The sequence below is a fragment of the Lutra lutra genome, chromosome 6 (genome assembly GCF_902655055.1).
Source record: "Lutra lutra chromosome 6, mLutLut1.2, whole genome shotgun sequence".
Taxonomy (NCBI): Eukaryota; Metazoa; Chordata; class Mammalia; order Carnivora; family Mustelidae; genus Lutra; species Lutra lutra.
The window spans coordinates 88,856,896-88,878,786 of record NC_062283.1 but is presented as its reverse complement, the minus strand read 5'-3'; positions in this window follow the sequence as shown (position 1 = coordinate 88,878,786).

Genomic DNA, 21,891 nt, shown 5'->3' with positions numbered 1-21,891 from the left:
CCAGACTTCAGGCTCTTGTAAACCCCACATAACTGACTCTCCCTTATTGTCTGGAGGAGAATTGGTACTGAAACCTGCTAGAATCGCTGAGTATCTTTTCTGCTGGCCATACTGGAACCACTCATCGCAAAGCAGAGGATAGCTTACTTTCTGAGGTACACAAAGAAAGAAAGGAAGGAAAGGTTCAACTGAAACTTCTTACCCTTGATTCCAATGCCTACATGAGTCAGGAGAGGATATAATGTTTGTAGAGGGGATTAACCCCTTGGCCGTCCCTCTATATCTGGGAATACTGAGCTCTCCACCTTCACCTCCACCATGGAGAGGGGTGGTGGCTAAGATCTGCTGACCCTTCCAGAGCTATCATTTCCCCAGAATAATTTCTGGCAACAAATATCCAAAGCACTAAAGTACTGTTAAGATACAATATCTCTAAGCTCCATGTTCCTGAGAGGTTTCTTCTCAGACAGAAAAAGAAAAAAAGCATGGAGTAGAGTGGAGGGGCACAGAGAGCCTGTTCTGAGAAAGTAAAAAGATCAGGACAATGCAGCCCTTCATGCAAAATGAATACAACAACTTCACCTTTATATGAACTTTTATTGTCATTGATTTATGGGTTTTTCTAGCTAAAACTGGTCTCTGGTACTATGTGGCCTGGAATTCAGCAAATATAGTTGATAAAGTCCCAATTTTTCATCTAGAAAACTGAGGGAAGGGAGAATTATGCTTTCTTTTTGTCTTTTTCCTTAAAAAATTAGAAACAGAGACTGTCTTCAGATGCTTGATTAATGTGAAGGGTGTTTCTCCCACATCTCTATCTGCTGAGCCCTGGAACAAGAATGAACACAGCATATTTGCTTTTAATCACTAATATGTTTATCTCTACTGCCCCTATCCTTTTAGGTTATAAAACCTCAGAAGGTCAAGAACTCTGTTTACTTTGCCTGGTAATGTATGTAACACAGTGCTCCATACAGTGGATGTCTGGTAAATACTTCCACGCCACCACAATGGTGGTTCTGATGAATGTGGCCAGAATTTATTTTGCTCCATTTAGTCTTGTGTTGAGTAGGTAGCATCTAAACTGCCACCAGTTTAAACCTCAAGCTTGCAAGTTTCACCTATGATGAGTTCATTACTTGCTTTCAGCCCTGCCCCCCGAAAACGTGGTGGATTGGACTCCAGCACATAAAAGCCAAAAAGAGTCAATCATTAGCAGGGTGAGTAATAGCTAAATAACACTGCCAGACTGTGTTTGTCTTAGGTGCCAAAATGAATTGTTCATTAACATTCTCAGAAATACCCAAATTATACAAACAAGGGGTGTTAAACCATTTCAGATTGTTGGTGAATTTTGCTTAGGGGATAAAATACAGCTAAGTGTCTTGAATGAGGTTCAGTCCTTCCCCATTCTTATAAGCAAGTAAAGGAAAATTCAAGAAAGGAAGCAACGGGATGAACTTCTGTATGAGCTGTTTTCCAGTCTACATGTAAGGAGCATGGATAAGGGAAAAGTATGCCCATTGGTTTTTAATTCCATTTCATTCATTAAATGTCATATTTTTCTTCCCTTAAGCCCATTTTCCTCCCATTTTAAATAGGTAATGATGGGCTGAGTTTTCTGTTTCAAGTGCTTTGTAATGTTAACAAACAATTCAAATGAGTAAATGTTAAAGATCTTATTGGCTTTATTCAGTGATTCATGAATTGAGCTGCATTCCATAGAGTAGATAAAAAGGTGCACAGAAAACTGTACAAAATAAGAGACTTTTATAGGCAGAAAAGAGTGAGTGGGACAAGGGAGTCATACTAATAAGAAGTGGATTGGTTGGAGCAAGGACACTTTTCTTTAGGAAATAACAAGAGTCTATCAGGTAGATTACATCACTGGTACTAACAAGGTGATTCCTGATTGAGTGGTTTAAGACTTTATTTCTGGCACAAGCCAAAACTGTAATTAAGACTAGGTTTGGTGATGTGGGGGCTGAGCATAAGTGACTATTTGGGGCCTTTTGTCTTGTTTTTAACCATTTTCCCTTGGATCAGACTCTGAATCAGAGAGATGTGATCAAAATATAAGGCATTAATGCTACTCTCAACTACCCTCTGAAGGTCTCATAGTTTCCGCTAGTCAGGTATGACAACTTTTTGCTGAGTCTTTCTTGGCATTCACAGGTCACAACTTCAAATTCACGTTAAGTTCTCCATTGTCTTCATTTTCTTTTGTATGTTCTAGTCTTAGGGCGATCATTTGCTTGATGGTTATCAGATGCAAACATAATATTTAAAAGTTTTGAGGGAATTCAGCAGACCAAAAAGACTACCATGATTATTATAAGTGGAATAATTCCCAATGTCTGCAGTCAAATGCTCTACCACTGAGCTATACCCCCAATTCCCAATGTCTGAAGTGTACTTCAGAGCCAGGGCTTCCAAGACCCAAACCAATCAGAATTAAATAAGTCAAAGGAAGGCCTCATTGAAGGAGTCACTTTCTTAAGACAACTGATTTATTCAGTGATCTTTTGAAACTCAACTTCCCCAGAAGTGTCGACTGAAGTGCTGCAAGTGGTACTGACCATAGAACAAACACATCCTTGCTCTCTTGAAAAGATAATGAAGAGTCATCTTATTCCCAAGAACAACTTGGGCCATGGCGCCTAGGAATTTTTGCTGGAAGCTATTGCTTCAGCAACAGATTCTATAATACCTTCAAGACTTAAGGTGAGGTTCCCTATCATAGCCTCATTAGTACTTACTCCTAGCCAAGGGAGCAGTGATCTACCAGAGGAAGCTAACTTTGAATCAAGAATGCCTCCCAGTAATCCCTATTTGAATCTATGGCTTGGGAAAAGTGAAGCCTGAGAGGCCAGGAAAATTTCACATAGCAATTGTATTCTGATTACTTTTGTCTTATGTCCCTATCTTTCTGCAGAGCTTGGAAGCAAGGTTCCTTGGGTTAGGGATTTTTAGGGATAGGTAAATAGATGCCCAGGTTTAGGGAGTCTGACACAATAAAGTGGGGGCTAAGTTGGACCAGATATTAGGTGGAGCTTTTTCACTTGTAAGCTATGTGTCCAAGGTTCAATACCTTGTAACTTAACAGCAGCATCAATGATTGAGAGCTCTTGGTAGGGTCTTTTTCATGAGTCTCATTTTTGCTGAATCATCAGAGTAGAACAATAACTGCTCATAAATGACAAAAAACTTAAAAATGCCCATTGTTGAAGATCTGATGAGAGTCCAGTGTAATGGGCAATAAGAAAATTTGGTTATTTCAGTAACATACAACATTTTAAGATGATTAGAATTATGACTGATCACATTATACCAGTACCTATCAGAATTCATGTAATTTCTGGAACACTTACAACATATACCTATATAAATACAACATAAAGAAGACTTACTGGTACTTCTTATTTGACAATATTTCCCATGAAATTAACATATCCATAAGCCTAATGCATTTAATATCTCCCTTTTTATAAGGAGAAAGAACAAATCGTTTGAGGTTTTTTTTTTTTCAAGGACCCTCTAAAAAATCCCAAAGTTAACTTGAGGTCTAAAAGATTTTATTTAGACTTTGATTTGGGGGAAGTTTGTCAATGCTATCCAGTTAACCAAAATGGCAATAGAAAGTGCCAAAGGCAAATACAGACATTTACACAGTTGTAAGAAAAAGTTATCTCCTTCAATAGTGAGGAGATTTTTTGGCTTGTTTTGTTTTTTTGTTTGTTTGTTTGTTTGAAGTAATCAAAGATCTGATAAGAACAACATGAAGCACAATAAATTATCTTGGTAAGACATGCAATTTTTGGTATCTAGGCCAATTACTTAAAAGGTAAAAAACCTTTCACAATCTGTTATCAAAAGCATACAAAGTCCAAGGAAATTGTCCTTCTAATAGAGAGAAAACCAAATTCTAATTTTGTGCTTGTATACTTTGATAGGAAACAACTTTTTTAAATTATATTTTTAATATTTTATTTAATTATTTGGCAGAGAGAGAGGGGGAGCGAGAACACAAGCACTAGCAAGGGGAGCAGCAGGCAGAGAGAGAGGGAGAAGCAGGTGCCCTGCTTGATCCCAGGAATCCCTGGGATCATGACCTGAGCTGAAGGCAGATGCTTAACTGACTGAGCCACCCAGGTGCCCCATGAAACTTATTTTTTTTAAGTTTGAAGAAATTAATTTCAATTTTTGTCTACTTATTCAAAATTCCTTTGCCAAGATTCCTTTTTCATAAAACTTCTATAGTTTTGTCCTATGTTTTTTTAATCTTCTTTTTCTCTATTTGGAACAATCAATCATTCTACTTTCCTTATCTACTTTTCTTATACAGTTGTTTCTTTTCACCCTTATTATTTCTAAGTAGTTTTAATTACATATATTGATTAGAATCCTTAATTTCTAGTGAAAACCAAGAGGTAAGCAATTGTGGACTTTCATACTACCACTCTGGAGACTGGCAGACTTAAATACATTTTATCATTTCTAGAAGTACATTCTCCCTCATAGTAGATTTTTCAATATGACACAAAATGTTTACTAAAAGACCCACATATCTTAAGTTTATTGGTAATAAGTAGCCAAAAGAAGATAAACTCTTGTTCAGTAACTAATGCTCCAGTATTTTATCTTATTTGGAAATGAACTAGATAGTCAATGACTATCCATCATTTAAGTTAATTTAGCAAAACTCTAAGGTTTCAAGTAACCAAAAAGATTTTTGTAAAGTTTTTAAGCAGACATATAATAAAACACAATTATTACAGCAAAATTCACCTAGAACTTTATCCTACTTACATCTATTTAAGTCACTTGTTCTTAGCAATTATGTTTAGACTGCCTATAAAAACTTAATATGACATTAGACAAAGTAAGCCATCATCCAAAGTTATTTTTCTTGCTGACAAATTTTATAAGAAAGATAAAGAACTTATTTGACCTTTAATACATCTAGGTAGAATAAAAGTCTTATATTCGACTTTGGTAACTCTAAAGAATGCCTGTTTTAACTAAACCAACAAACCTGAACTAGTTTTTATTTACTAAAAATTAATTCTAGAACACATGAACTTGAAAAATATTTGGATTCATTTCTATATTTCTGAGAGTGTTGGAGTACTCAATCCATTCAAGCACTTGTCTTCAAACCAACCAAACAAGCTCTTAAAATTATTTTTGGCAACACCATCCAGAGATAGAAAAATATCATGTATCTACAACATACATTTATAGACCCACGTAAACATACAGACAGACACAAAAAGAGAACTTACGCTTCTCTTCTAAAATTTTAGTCATGAATTAGTTACAATACAAAGCTATTTACACAAATTGGATTCAAAATATGTATCTGGCAGTTGGAATAAGTTAAGGTTACCTGCTCAGATGTCTAAATGTTTTAACTAATGTTTGTGAAGAAGACACTTAAGAATTCTTTTCTTCACCTAGTTTCCAAAATAGCCTTTCCCTTTATTTTTCCTTCTGATGAGAATTAACTCCCTCAAGTCTTCATTTCAAAGAGATGGACTCCTAAGAGTTCCTGGAAAAAAAGCCATGTAGATATCTACATCTTAAAGGCACAGGTGAAGAATGCAAGTTTCCCCAAGAAGGTCTCTTATTTCCTAAGGTTGGAAATTTACAATACCTACGAGCCTTTTGAAATGAACAGGTGAAGTTTGGGGACCGATAGAAGAGGTAGGTAGGCTTTGAATTGTTTCTGGAGCTGCATTTCTGGCTTTGAAGAAATTTGTACGATAAGGAGAGCTGTTTTTAATTCCTCCCAAAATTGGATTGCAGCCTGAATAATATCAAGAGGCAGAACCACCCATCTAACCATATAATCCTCAATTTGCTTCTCTGTATTAGGGAGATTGTCAATTAAGATGGAAATGAAAAGGATTCCTATGTTTCAGTTTTAGAGCTTTGTCTTAGGAGTATTTTTCTTTCCTCGTGTGTGCATTCAGCTTGGAAAAAGCCTTTGAGAAATGTTTCTGTCAACCTCTGAATATCAGCTTCCAATTTGGCTAAGCTCTGACCACAGAGCTACTTTAAAAATCCTTTAAAATATAATGTTGGGTTTCAACCAGGACCAGCAATAAATATTCCTGACAGTATTGAACATCCTCCCCTTGGACACAAGAGGTATCCCCAAAAGGGTACAAAATATACCACCCTCCCAAGATCCAGAACCATTCCTAAAAATAGTCAAAAGAAAGAAAGTATTAGACAATTTTCCTGAGAGCTGGCAGATGGTAGGACCACAGACACAAATGGCATGCATGCAACCCACATTTCGGTCCAGACACAGTTCTGCACCTCCAACCTGATTGTTGAGCTGCCTGAATAATACAAGAACCAACAACCTGCATTGTCCCAGGCAGGCAGAAAGCCAAGCCAGATTCTCAAGACATAAAACTATTCAAGCAAGAAGGCAATAGTTACCCCCAGGAGAGAAAGAATCAATAACCGATGGGCCTGAATTTGGAAAAAAAAGGACAAAATGAAACTTTATCTTCCTCTCTCTACCGGGTACTACAGAAAGATATCCAGGCAAGCTGACTCTGGAGAATTCTCACCCTTAGCCAGCTTCTTCCATTTTCCCCAGAACCACATCTAGAGGCCCTTCGTGGGATCTGAAGTAGAGTGTAGCTCCAGTGTCTACCAAAATTTGACAAGGATTTTTATTACATTTAATTTTAGTTTTCCCCTTGTCTGTTTAAAGGAATGACTGGTAGCAGTTGACCAGAAAATCCCAGAACCCTGGAAGGGGCCCATCTGGAATCCTTCCTTCAGAGGAAGATAAGGGGACATTTGAGTTGATATAGAAAGATTTACACAAAACCTTTGAGAACAATCTTTTCTTCAGCGTCCCAGTTGATGACAAATGAGACACTTACTTCTGGGCTGGGATTTTGATGACGGACCCCTTAAAGGGTACAGTGGGGAAGGCCCAGTTATTCTGGTTTCTGGCCTTGGAGCCATTGCAGCTACAAGGTCAATAATTTGGAGGACTCTCATTCACAGTCTTGTTCCAGAGTCCTTTCAAAGTGCTCAGTGACAGTCACCAGTTCAATCAGACCCATGCCTTTGCATACTATTTTCTGCCTTTTAATGAGTCCACTGATCTTAGATAATTTATTTACAAATAAGGCAGATAGAATGGGTTGGGTAGCTTCATTTAGTATACAAAACCCAGAATGCCGTGGGAAGAGAGCTTCTAGACAGACTTTAAAGTCTGCCCCAGATTCATCTTTTTGTGGTTGTCGTTTACTTGTTTGAACCCCAGACCCATCAGTGTGAGCGGGGAAGACTCTAGGAATAATTTTCAAAAGATCAGTTGCTGTTTTGCAATTTTTTCTGGTCCGTAAGGGGACCATATTGAAGATCAAGGATCTTGACTATTATCCTTGGGGTTATGCCGTAGTGGCTCCTGCGACCATTCTGGGTCTTCAGCACATCCTACCACCATGAACGCAACCTGAAAAAGATCTGGCAGTCCCTGGGCCTTGGCCCTAATAAGGATTCTAAACTGTTTTTTTTTTTTTTTTTTTTTTTTTTTTAGATTTTATTTATCTGAGAGAGTAAAAGAGAGCATGAGCAGGGAGGAGTCAGGGGAGGGGTACAGGAGAAGGGGAAAGGCTAGGGAAAGGGGCAAGAGGAGGGCGAGGGAGAGGGAGAAGCAGGTTCCACACTGAGCAGGGAGTCCGATGTGGGGCTCAATCCCAGGACCCTGGGATCGTGACCTGAGCCGAAGGGAGAGGCACAACTGACTGAGCCACCCAGGCGCCCCAGGATTCTAAACTCTTCAGGAAACCTTTAGGGATCCTCCTTGAGTTTAAGAAATTTTTTGCAGCCCTTAGTTTGGTCTTGGTCTTTGAGCAAGATGTGAAGGATACTTGAAGATCGCTGCAGCCTCAGGTGAGTGGATTTTAGAAGGAAATTATTTAAAAGTCTCTACAGAGTGGAAAGGTAATTGAGATAGAGGACTGATACGACATAAATACTGAGGTAAAGGAGGATAGAGGGGAGCAGGAGCCCTCACGTCAGTATAATTGTCTTTTGTTTTAGGTACCTTTTGTGTCCTTAAATTTTCATTAGCCTTTTGCAACAAATCTTTCAATGAAGCTATTTTGAAATCTTGAAGCCTTTTAGATGCTTCTGAATGCCAATTAAAATAGGTATCCCATTTTATTGTTTGTCTGATTGATTTGGGAACCCTCACTTGTAAGTGCACTTTTTGAGAGAGAGAGAGAGAAGTGGTTGAAGGGCAGAGGGAGAGATAGAATTTTAAGCAGGCTCCATGCCCAGTGCACTGCCTGACATGGCTCGATCTTGCAACCCTGAGGTCATGATCTGATCCTAAATCAACAGTCAGACAATTACTGACTGAGCCACTCAGGTGCCCTCAAGTACACATCTTAAATCAACAATCTGGCCTAAATGGAATGTTCCCTAAAATGGCCATCACAATTCTAGGTTGTCTTAGTAGATTTAGCCACTTTTCAAGTTTATACTTTTTTTTTTTAAGATTTTATTTATTTATCTGACAGAGAGAGACATAGAGAGAAAGGGAACACAAGCAGAGGGAGTGGGAGAGGGAGAAGCAGGCTTTCCCACGTAGCAGGGAGCCCCACACGGGGCTTGATCGCAGGACCCTGGAATTATGACCTGAGCCAACGGCAGACGTTTAAAGACTGAGCCACTCAGGTGCCCCAAGTTTTTACTTTATTTTTATTAATTTGCCAGATATTCTTTCAGTGAGAATTATAAAAGACCAAAAGAATTAAAAGACCAAAAATATCTTTTGCAAACTGCCTTTTTTAAACAAATGATTTTCTTTTGGTTACAAATACTGTTTAAGACAATACCTTCTTTTGCAAAACAATAGATACAAGAACAATTTTTAAAAATGTGATTTGGGGGTGGCTGGGTGTCTCAATTGTTAAGCGTCTGCCTTCAGTTCAGGTCATGATCCCAGGGTCTTGGGATGGAGCCCTGCATCCATCGGGCTTGGCGGGTAGCCTGCTTCTCCCTTTCCCCTCCCCCTGCTTGTATTCCCTCTCTCACTGTCTCTCTCTCTCTCTGTCAAATAAACAAATAAGACCTTTGAAAAAAAATTTAAAAATTTTAAAATTGTGATTTGTCCAAGATATTTAGAAGGAAAGAACCTGATTTTTTTCCAGTATTAAAAAAAAATATATCCGTATTCCCTTACCTTTCAAAGAATAAGTTCAAAGCTATGACTCAACTAGAGGAAATGAGAGACAGAGGCAGAGACAGAGATCATCGTACAGCTACTTTAAAAAAAAATAGCTTCTGACAATTCTTCTGATGTTACCTTTCCTTTCTGGAACTCCTATCTTCACAAGAGTTGAACTTAAAATATTTCTAATGAACTGATGGAAGAAAAGAAAATACCTATTGCACACATACATGTAAAATTTACCATAAACAATTATACAAGTCAAAAAGACACTCACCTTGAAAAAGGTACAAAAAAAAAAAAAAGTGGGGGAAAAACCTGAATTACAGAAAAAAAAGTCAAATTTAGATATGGACAGTTTCCAGGACCACAATTCTTAGACATAATGTAAGCAGATGTGCCAGAAGATGACCCACTCAGTGTTTGGAACTTGAGGATCCTATGTCTTCAGCTAAGTATTGGGTCTCTCAGAGCCAAATTAATACCTACGAGGGAGGTGTCACTGGGTTGGGACTAGGTGGTGTTTTCCAGTGTACCTCACCACATGGAAATTTTCTGGAGGGTAGCAAGTGACCTAGTGTCAATCTAACACATTCCATGTCCAACTTATCCTGACAGGAGAGTCTTAGACTTAAGTGGTGAGTGCTCTAACAGTTTCAAGCGTTCAACCCATGCCCACCAACTTTGCAGTTTTTGACTTCTGAGATTGTAATTAGCAATAGCCTTTTCTTCACATGCACATAGAAGGAAGCAACAGTAGCAGACACTATGGGACTGTGGACCAAAGAAATGTTACTGAGGACCTACCAAGAGAAGGCCTCAGGTGCATACCACTTGTAACTCCCAATGTGGAACTGGGGACTAAACCAAGACCTGGGGCTTGGGTTGCAGGCAAAAGTGTGGCAGGACTGAAAAGCCAATTAGATCAGGAGCTTGAGATAGTGAGAGCTGGGCTCAGAACCAAGAGGAACTTGCCCATGGCCCTTGGAAATGTAAGAAAGACAACTCAAAGGGGTTTTATGGTATGTCTGTCCATGTTTCTCGAGGTCCCTGAAGCCATCAGAAGTCTCCTTCAGAGCCTACTGCTGCCACCAAACCTGTTAGAAAACAAAATTCAACAGAGTAAATGTGAAAGATCTTATTGGCTTCATGCAATTCTTCATGGATCCGGCAGCGTCCCATCTAGGAAATAGAAAGGAGCTCTGAGGATCTGTACAAAATGAAGACTCCGACAGGCAGAAAGGAGAGGATGAGGGAGTTGTACCAGCAAAAAGCAGACTGGTTGTGGCAAGGTCACTTTTCTTTAGGGGATAGTGGGAGTCCATCAAGCGGATTACCTCACTACTGCTGACAAGGTGATTCCTGATTGATTTCATTTAACGTTCCACTTCTGGGAGAGGTCACAACTGTAATTAAGCTAAGTCTTACTTTAACGACATGGGACTTAGCATAAATGACACTGTTTGGAGCCTGCTGTCTTGTTTTTTAACAGTAATATGTCTTTGAGTTTACTAAAGGATCATCCTGCCTAAATTTTACATTTTTAATAGTGTACGGCCCACACAATGTGCTTCCTCGGTGTAATCTAAGAGAGGCCAAGTATGCAGTATTAGAGCCAAAATCAGGATCTTATTTTGCTTCAGAATGCTTTGAAACATGTCATTATGAACACAACTCTACTTGTGAACTTGTCCTCATTAACTTAGCAATTAGCAAGATCTTGTTTGATCTTGGAATTCATTAGCCATTGCAGCTAAAAGACCGCTTCAGTTTTAACACATAGGAATCAACAATGAAGGTGGTAATAAGAAAATCAATATCACTTTCCTGCTTATACATTTTTCCAAGGCAGCACTATGCCCGATTAAACAATATTTTACATTAGAAATATTTTTAAAGTAGTATTATCACATGCTTTTTCACACAGAGACCAAATAAGGCCATCATCCATGAGATTCTAGGAGGAGATTGGGAGACAAGTCCCTTTCTTCATCTGCATACCACACAGGGTCCTGCTCACAAGAAAAAGTTTGCAAGGTAGATTTCAGAACGTTCCTTCCCACCCTTTAATTTTCAAAGAATCCTCTCCATATTCTAGAATTCCAGTCAAAAATGCCACCTAATGCAATCAGCTAAGTCTCAGTTCTAGTCTGGTACTTGGCAGACAGCCTAACTTCTTCATTAATTCCCTTAATAAATTGTGTTGGACCATTTTTGTCACTTCGGGCATTTGTTGCAAGTATGAATTTAGCTCATCAGAAATTATTTTAAAATTATCCTGCTTTTGCTTCCCCTCATTGGCCACAGAAAAATTCTTCTAACATTTAATGATATAAAGTATGCTCTCTGATGAGTACTATTCTCCAGACTCAATCGAAGAAACTTAGTTCTTTTCGTATTCTGGCTCCAACCTCCTGACCCAATCCTGCTTGTGCGTGCTTTCTTCAGGCGTAGTGGCAATTCCAAACACAAAGTTGTATGCGGGGACCCACTAGCTTAGGAAGGAATATAGTAACATCTCCCTGATTCCAAACACCATACACCTTTTAATACAGTCTGGTTACATTTGTTTTGTCAGGTATGTTAGCCAGGGTTACTGCACAAAACAGAGCCTAAGATAAGAGATTACACGCAGGTAAAAGCTTGGACACAGACAGTGTATTTAGGGTTGTAAAGTCAGAAAATGGAAAAGGGGATGAAAACAACAACAAATCAGAGTAAAGGAAAGTCAGTACAGAGTACATTGCCCAGCTGGTGATTGCTGTGGGTAACGCGAGGGGGCTCTGTCCATCCAAGACCCTTTTAAGAGCTGAGTAAAACCCACCCCAGAAGCATTTGTCAGAGAACAGAAGAACACATGTAACCACTATGTTGCCCTTCCTCATGGATCCAGGTCAGGGGCTGTCATTGGTCACAGGCTGTGACGTCCCTCACCCTTCCTAATGCATGTATAAGACCAATTATGACATCAGAAGCCGTGGTACAAGAAAATGGGACTGGAGAGGCATGAAGCGCCCGTGTGTGAAGCCACTTAACTGACAGCAAAGGCTGAGGATGTGAGCAGGCATGAGAGGTCTCTGACGTGGGTAACGGAACCCCAAGGCCAAGTCCTATTTAGCTTGTGGTCCCCTAGCCCTGTAAATCCTTTATTTTTGTACCACCCCCACTGGGCTTACTGTTGTGATTATCTGAATTTTTGAAAGTTATAGAATCACAAGTATTTTAGAGACAGACCAGACCTCCGAGATTGTTTAGGAGATAAGGAAACTGAGGCACACGCTGGAGAAACTGGTCTCCCAAGGCCACATATCCGGTCTAATTAAATACCTCAATGTTCTACTTTGTAGAGATGTTTGAAACTACGCATTTGAGAAATATTTCTCAGGCTTCTAGCACATATGGAAGACTTTAACAGGGATTTGAATGCCATCACCTTCCTTGGGAGCTTTCTTAAGGTTGATTTCTGCCAATCTCACAGATACTAGCTCCATGAGTCACATTTGTACTGGAATTTGTTACCAGGAGAGGCAGACAACCATGGTCTTCATTCCGCTATTGTTTATCTAACTGCTAATGCCCTTAAAGTGTTTATGTTGTTGTTGTTGTTGTTGTTTGAATCTTTGTACATTTTAGAACCAACCACACAGACAGTAGTATATTCAGAGCAGGGGTGTCAGAACCCGAGGCAGCTGAAGAAAGCCAGGAGCCAGCGGGCCTGCATGCTTTACAGGTGGGCTCCAGGGATGCAGGCCTGGGGCAGGTTATACTGCTCCCCCTCCTTTTCCTCATCTGTAAAATGGGGACAATAACAAAACCATCCCATGGGGCTATTATGATGCTTCAACGAGTTAACATTTACAAGTCCCTTAGAATAGCTCCCTACACATAGTAAGTTTTGTTAAAGTAAGACCTTTAAAATAGGTCTCTTTAAAAAACAAACAAACAGGGGCGCCTGGGTGGCTCAGTGGGTTAAGCCGCTGCCTTCGGCTCAGGTCATGATCTCAGAGTCCTGGGATCGAGTCCGCATCGGGCTCTCTGCTCAGCAGGGAACCTGCTTCCTCCTGTCTCTCTGCCTGCCTCTCTGCCTGCTTGTGATCTCTCTCTGTCAAATAAATAAATAAAATCTAAAAAAAATAAAAAAATAAAAAAAATAAAACAGGTCTCTTTTGGACGGGGGGGGGGGGGGGGGGGGGTGTGGTGCGGGAGGGGGTGCCGGAGTGGGGGGAACGGTTTGGTTTGTGTTTTGGTTTTGGGTTTGGTTTGGGTTTTACAACATGACCATGGCTCCTATTTTTATTCAAAACTATCTCAACTTTTCTTCTGAGGTGTGGAAGAAGAGAGACATCTCTGAACTGTTTATTTCTGTACGTTCAGCTTGTATTACATTAAACATTATGTACTCTATTTCAGTTAATCATGGCACGGATTTCTCTTTTGATAATAAATATAGTAAGGCCATTTCCCTACCAGTTCCTGGATTTTGAAAATATTGTCTGCCTAAAATTTTTCAATAGTTTTCCAGAGCAATAAATACTTTTTTAAAAATGACGAACAACAACAAAAATGAAACTAAAAGGTAGAAGAAATAAAGATGTTTGAGTTGCGTCTCCTGAAACAACTTTATAACAACCATCTGGATGGGGGGGTTGTGTTGATGGATTTTTTGTTGTTGTTGATGGATCTTTTAAAATACTACAGACTTATTTGAGTGGGGGGGAAATGAATCCGTTCAGATAAATGAACTGTGTTTCATATCATTATAATACCTTTTCCTTCAAGTGGAAATGGCAACATCTATATTATCTATATTATTATCTATTATCTATATTATTATCAGGTTTGTACAAGTGTAAATTACAATTCTTTAAAAAAAAAAAAAAAAGCAACACTTTTGGCTAATCAACCCGCTGCCCGGATAACTGGATGCAGAAATCAGTAAGTAAATATGCCACAAACGTGAACACAGTCTGTTTGCACAAGTTATTATTTGTGAATGGATGGATTCACGCATTCTTCGCGAGGATGGGAAAGCGGCCACTATTCCTTTAGAAAATTCAAAAGGGGCCGGTGCCTCCTTACTGACAATTGCAGGCAGGACCCAGGCAGAGTTGTCTTCTGGGCAAAAGAGTAATTTAGAAAACTGCCGTCTGTCTCCCGCTTCTGTGTGAAAAGTCTTGACAAGGTTGCGTCTGCCGGCTTATTCTATTTCTTGGGTTTTCAACAGAGGGTTCCGCCCCTCCCCCCTCCGTTGTAAAGGAAACTCGGGGGCATAATGAAGGCCGCACGTCGCGGCGGCCTGGCCTGCTGGGTTCAAGCCCCTGAAAGCGGCCGCGGGGTAAATTTCTCAGCCTTTGGTGAGTCTCGGTTCTGTGAGTTGGCTCCAGCGTCCCGAGGCTGTTTGCAAGGGAGGACCCCCGCCGAGGGGGTTTGCTCTCCTCCCAGGAGCTCAGAAAAGGTGAGAGGGCTCCTTCGTATTTTCTCTTTTCCTTGAACTACACAATAGTTTCTTCAGCAGGTCCCTCTGCCTCTCTCACACTGGGACATTTTTCCACATTTCCAGGATTATGGCCATTTTCACTTAGATCTATGTGGGCTGCCTCCACATACAAAGAAGCACTTGGGGACAGGATTAGTAGGATTAGAAGAGATTCACATATGTCCAGTTCAAGCAATTGGTATTCAAAGCTTTACACTTTCAAATGCCACCAAGAGAGAGAAAAGGAGCCAGGAGCTCGCTTTGCATTTCAGCACCTTCAAGAGAGGAACGGTGCTTTTGATTGGTGTTTAAAGCGGGGATAAACAGATTCCTGTTCGGTTTAATCCAGGCCGGCATACCACGGTCTCTCAAATCTGGGGGGAACGAAATAGGGCGCCCAGGCCTGAAAATCACAAACTTCGGCGTTTGGTGCTTGCCAGCGTTCTGAGTAGCGTGGCCCGTGCAGATGCTTAGGGCAATGCCCTTGCCAGTTACTATTTGCTGTTTCCTTATACAGGACTTCCTTGAGGAGCTCCCTTACAGAACAGTCCTGATTTTTCTGCACGGGTGTAACCGTGAAGCTCAGCTTCCCAGCAATGACACAGAGGAGGTTTGATGTGTTTTCATGTATCTACTGGTGGAAAATGCAGTTGAATTAAAATCTGAAAACCAGTTGTTGAACTTGTGAAATTGTTTCTTCTGCTTTGTGTGGAGACAGAAAGAGATACCCTTCCCCACCCATGCAAGAGGTCTATTTCTCATCAGTTACTTCTGTTTGGGGGTCTTGAAGCAGCCCATTGTTTTCCCCCTCGATGTCCCATTCCTATAAAGGCCTGTTTTCCTGGATGAAGGAGGAAAATATCCATGGAGAGCAGCTAGCACTGTGTTAGGTTAGCTCCTATCCCCACTGACTCTAACTCCCATTAGCTGATACGCGAGAAAATGAGAGAAAAGTTTTGCTTTTGATTCCTTTGTATTTTGCTCAGCAGCAAGGTACCATGATTATGAGGTTCTTAGAGATCTTTGAAATCTTTCACAATGCTGTAGATTTTTAAAAAATTAACCTATCATGAATTCTTGAATATGACTTCCAGTGAACAGTGGTACTAAAAATCATATCTCTTTTCATATGGATAAGGTTCGCTTTCTAAATTCATTTTAAGGGGCACCTGGGTGGCTCAGTGGGTTAAAGTCTCTACCTTCGGCTCAGGTCATGATCCCAGGGTCCTGGGATCGAGCCCCATATCAGGCTCTCTGTTCCTCAGGGAGCCTGCTTTCTCCTCTCTCTCTGCCTGCCTCTGCCTTCTTGTGATCTCTGTCTGTCGAATAAATAAATAAAATCTTTTAAAAAATAAATTCAAAAAAATAAATAAATAAAAATAAATAAAAAATAAATTCATTTTTATTAACTTGTTTATTGACTAGTTGTCGTTGGACCTGGGATCCAGTGCCAAGGCTGTCATTAATTAGGTGTTCACCTTAAGGCAGTACCATATTTTCTTTTGTCCTCACATTCATCATGTACAGAGTGAAGGGGTTGGACTAAAATATGAACAGCTTGTGTTCCTCACACAGTACAATTTATAAACTGTTTTTACACATTTCTTAAAAGTGTTTTTAAGCTTAAACATTCTGTTTCTCTTCATAATCATTTTGATTGTTATGTTATCTCTGCCATAGAGCAATCTTATCTTCACGAGACGAGAAAAGTTGTCTTCAAACAAATTAATTGCAACAGCCGTAAAATATCTATCTCAGAATAGATATTTTATAATGAGGCTCTGTAAGACAGATATAATTTTTTTATATCAAAGAGCTTGTGTGGTGTCAAATTACATCTTGGGTTGCAGTTTTCCTCCCTCCCTTCCTTCCTTCCTCCAGCCTGTAGTTTAGATGGGATAAATTCTCTGTTGTTCCACCTTCAGATTCACTGCTCCTTTCCTCTGATATTTCCCTTCTATTATGTCCATCTAGTGAGATTTTTATTTTGGTTATTGTATTTTTCAGTTATAAAACTTCCGTTTGGTTCTTCTTTATGCCTTCTGTCTTGCTGTGTTCTTCCAGTTTTTTATTTGTTTCAAGGGTATTTATAATTGCTCTTTGACGCATTTTTATGATGGCTACTTTAAAATGCTTGTGAGGTAATTCCAACATCAGTGTCATCTGGTGTTGGTGTCTATTGATTTTGTTGTTGTTGTTGTTAAAGTTGATTACTTGGTTTTTGGTCTAATGAGTCATTTTCAGTGTGTGCAGGACATTTTGGTTATTATGTTATGAAACTCTGCATCTTATTTCAATCTCCTATATTAGCAGGTCTCGGTGGAAACCTATCCAGAATGAGCAAGAGAGACGTTGACTCTTTGCCACTGGGCAGGAATATAAATCCAGACTCCATATTCCCTGTGATCAGATTTTGATAATGAGCATTGAGAATGGCATAGTAGATAAAGTATAGATTTTGGAATCAGACAACACTAAGTTGAATCCTGGACTCTCACATACTTCCTATGTGTTCTAGGATATGCCACAAAAACTTACTGAGCCTCAGTTTCTTCATCCCTAAATAGAGATGATAACATATGCTTTGGAAGCTGTTTCTAGAATTTCCTAATTCTGGAATACCTACATGTGAAAATTTTAGCATGTAATAGGTGTTCAACAAATTTTAATCAGCTCCATTTATGAAGTAAAAATTAGTGTATTCTAATGGACATGCTGTTGAGTACAGAACCCAGAAGATTCCTAATGGATAAAAATTTCACAACTCTGCTTTCTCTCCATATTTTTTCCTAAACAATTCTGTTTTCCAAAAATTAATTTGTATGTTACACAAAGTGACATATTTATAAAAAAACAAAAACAAAACCAAAACCCTCCTGGTGTCAGTGGCACAACTTGCAGGCAAGTGTTTTCTGGTTGACTAATTCATAGTTCTACTTGCTTCTTGTAGTAGTCCAATTATTTCACACAATTGAGTAATTTAAAAAAACTGCTGAAATCTTGTGGTGATAAAAGGAATCTTGTTATATTGTATTTGATTTTCACGAATACTATAGGTCTCAATAAGCTTTATGGATTTATTTGTGAGCTATCCTTACCTTTCTTTTCAGTACTATTTTTCATTTTTATTTTTTATTGTGGTAAGATACACATGACATAAAACTTACCATCTTTGCCTTGTTTAAATAGACAATTCAGCAATGGTAAGCATATTCACATTGTTGTGCAACCAATCTTAAGAACTTTTTCATCTTATGAAACTGAAACTCTATACCCATTAAAAAACTCCCCATTTCTCCCTCTCCCCAACCCCTGGCAACAACCATTCTACTTTTTTTCTATGATTTTGACTGCTCTATATATCTTGTATAAGTGGAATCCTACAGCATTTGTCTTATTCCATTTACCATAATGGTCTCAAGGTTCATCCATGTTGTAGCATGTGTCAGAATTTTCTTCCTTTTTAAGGCTGAATACTATTTCATTGTGTGTATATATCACATTTTGCTTATCTATTCGCCTGTCAGTGGCATTTTGTTTGCTTCCACTTGGGCTCAAATTTATGAATAATGCTATAATCGTGGGTATACAAATATATCTTAAGACCTTTCTTTCAACTTTTTGGATAAGTACCCAAAGTGAAATCTTAGTAACATTTTTTTAATTTGCATATCTCATTTTTGAAGAAAAGAGGAATTGCATCTTCCTTTTATACGCCCCATACTGTGTGTATTATAATATGAAATTTTAAAATGTTGGTTATCATTTTGGAATTTAGGAAGAGTCATTAAACTGTATACAGCTGCAAATAACTGAATACTCAAATAAATGGCTTTAACAATATACAACATCGAGTGGCTCAGTGTGTTGAGTGGTTTTGGCTCAGGTCATGATCTCAGGGTCCTGAAGTCAGGCTCCATGCTCAGTGGGGAGTCCACTTGAGAGTCTTTCCCTCTGCCTTTCCCCCACTCTTTCTCTAAAATAAATATTTTTTTTAAGATTTTATTTATTTATTTTTTTGACAGATAGAAATCACAAGTAGGCAGAAAGGCAGGCAGAGAGAGAGGAGGAAGCAGGCTGCCCGCTGAGCAGAGAGCCTGATGCGGGGCTTGGTCCCAGGACCCTGCGATCATGACCTGAGCCAAAGGCAGAAGCTTAACCCACTGAGCCACCCAGGTGCCCCTCTTTTTTTTTTTTTTAATATGACATTAGACTCAAGAAAAAGATTCTTAGGAAGTTGATCCAAATCTGATCTAGTGGCTCAATCAATGCTTGCTCTTTTCTTCCTTCTGCTCTGCCAGTAGGTTGCCTTCTACATTTCTTATTCCATGTATTTTTCCATTCTCCTGAAAGATTTACTAGTTCATATCTTCTGTCTCCAAGTCTTCAATTTTTCATTTCCCAATTCCCACTTTCAACTGTGACCTTGCTTTTTATTTGACTGAGAAAATAGGAGTAAAAGAACAAATCTTCCAGAATCACCTACCCCCACTTCCACATACCTTCCTGCATCTGGGTCCATTTATTCTGTCTTCCTTCTTGTTATCACTTCTTTGTTCCTATTTAAAGCCTGTCCTCTCCATTCACACATTGTCTCCATCTCTTCCTACCTATTCAGGGGCATGGATACAGCAATTGTCCCCTCTTTTGTCTGTATCATCAGTTTCTTCTCGCCACATCATTCTCAGAAACACGAGCTTGCTGAAATTTCTCCCGTTTTAAAAGAAAAAAAAATCCTTCTCTAGGACCATTTTTTCTTCTTCTTTTTTCAGCTAAACTATTTGACAGGGGTTTTGTACTTATTTTCCCCATTTTCTCCCTTTCTATTTTCTTCTCAAACTCCATTCTGACTATTGCTCATACAGTACCATCAAAACTGCTCTAGTGTTCGCTGTCAGTGACTCCCACGTTGATAAATCTCGACAGGTAAATCTCAGCCTTCCTCTCATCGGACAGGTCAAGGGAATTTGACACTGCAGATAACTGCCTTCTCCTAAAATCCTGTTTTTCCTTGGCTTCTAGGATACCACTGTCCCCTGGACTTCCTTGTCTCCTCGTAGCTGCCCCTTCTGTCTCCTTTTTTGCTCCTTTTTTTCCCTCTTTCCCTCTTTCCAGGAAGTGTGGCAAGTTTTAATCCTTGAAACATTTTATTCTTTATCTTCATTCAATCCCATGGTGCTTTTATCTGATCTCATATCTCTTCCTGGTTGGCAAACATAGTTATGGAGACTATATTACTTATTATTTTCATTTACATAGGCATCTCAAACTTAACATACCCCAAATATCTTTTTCCTCAGTCTTTCCAATATCAGTCGTTAAAAGAAAGTTGTCAAACAATGATATAAAATGCACAGAGAGGGGCGCCTGGGTGGCTCAGTGGGTTAAAGCCTCTGCCTTCGGCTCAGGTCATGATCCCGGGGTCCTGGGATCGAGCCCCGCATCGGGCTCTCTGCTCGGCGGGGAGCCTGCTTCCTCCTCTCTCTCTGCCTGCTTCTCTGCCTGCTTGTGATCTCTCTCTCTGTCAAATAAATAAATAAAATCTTTAAAAAAAATAAAATAAAAAATAAAAATAAATAAAATGCACAGAGATATAAAATGAACTCATGTCAAAGATTTTATTTAACCCCTTAATTTATGAGGGAAATAAGATGTTACAACTGGCTTAAAAACACATTCAAAGAGCAAAGACATATATAGGGAATGAGAAATTCTGAAATGAATTTACAAATACATGCAAAACAAGTCTTTCTACAGAAAATAAGCAACTGTGTTCTACTATACGCAATCAATGTGCATTTTATGGACAAGAATAACTTACATTATTATCAGTTTTCTACAACTTGCATCGCTGTAAAGCATCTGAAACACAATGGATGGAAGGCAGAAATGACCTGAATGAGTGTGTTAGAACACTCATTAATCTTGTAAACTTTTTCCCCCTGTTTCAAAGCCCTTCACAATTTTTCTTGACACCGTGGATTGAATCTGCGTATTTCTAGAGGATCAAACCAAAAACTTAAAGTTCATCTTCTATCTGTCTCTTTTTCCCACAGTCTATGTCCAGTCACTCAGCAGGTCCTATTGGTTCATCTTGCCAATTACACATAGAATACTACCACCGCTGTGACCCCCACCACACAGGTGATGCAGGCTACCATCGTTTCTTGCCTGGATTCTTACAGTAGCCTTCTTTCTGATCTCCCTGCTTTCAACCTTGCCTCTTTCCATCTATTCTTAATAGAACAAAGTGAGCCTTCTGAAATATGAGTAGGTTTAAGTCATTCCTCTACTCAAAACCTCCTTTGCTTGTGGCTTCATACTTGGAGAAGAAGCCAAAGTTCTCACTTAAGCATAGAACTTAGCATTTCCAAAAATCTCTGTACATTCTGCATCCTTAACTGCTGCCCCAACCCCAGAGATGATTTTCCTTGACATTGTTTTAAACTATCTTCCCACTCACTCTGCTGCAACGCATTGGTCCCCTTGCTGTTTCTCTAATGTGCAGGCTGCCTCAGAGACTCTTTGCACAGCTCTTCCCTCTCAGGGCACCCTCACCCCAGATATTGAAATTACTTGTGGTCTTTCGTCTTCTTCAGGTTTTGTTTAAGCATCAACTCCTCAGAAATCTTCCTTGACATTATTATTGCAACCACCCAGTCTCCTATTCCTTCCCCCTTCAACTCCCTACTTCCTTCCCTGTTTTATTTATTCCCATAGCAATTGTCACCATCTGACATAATGTATATTTTACCAATTTATGTGTTCCCCTTATAATTTAAGGCAATTGTGGGGAAGTTTGGGGTTATTTAGTTCAATTTAAATTCCCTGTGCCTAGACTAGCTCCTGACACTTTGTAGTAGCTTAATAAATACCTTTTAATGAATGAGTTGTTTCTAGCTTTTATAAAATAACATGGGGACATTGTGATACTGGTGGTTCAATAAGAAACTAGGCACAGACACTAGGTGCCAATGATACAGGGTATATCAGGTAAATACTGTGGGGTTTCAGGCTGCTGTGGTTGGAGGTATGAGGCTGAGTAAACCTTAGGCTCTCTGAGCCCTGGTAAAGCTGAGAAAAGTATTTGTATGTATATGTATTTGCATATGTATATGTATATGTATATGCAAACATTTTATGTCTGGTTGCTTACTCTTGCCAAGTCTCTCCCCTTACCCTGATAGTGGTTATCAATCTC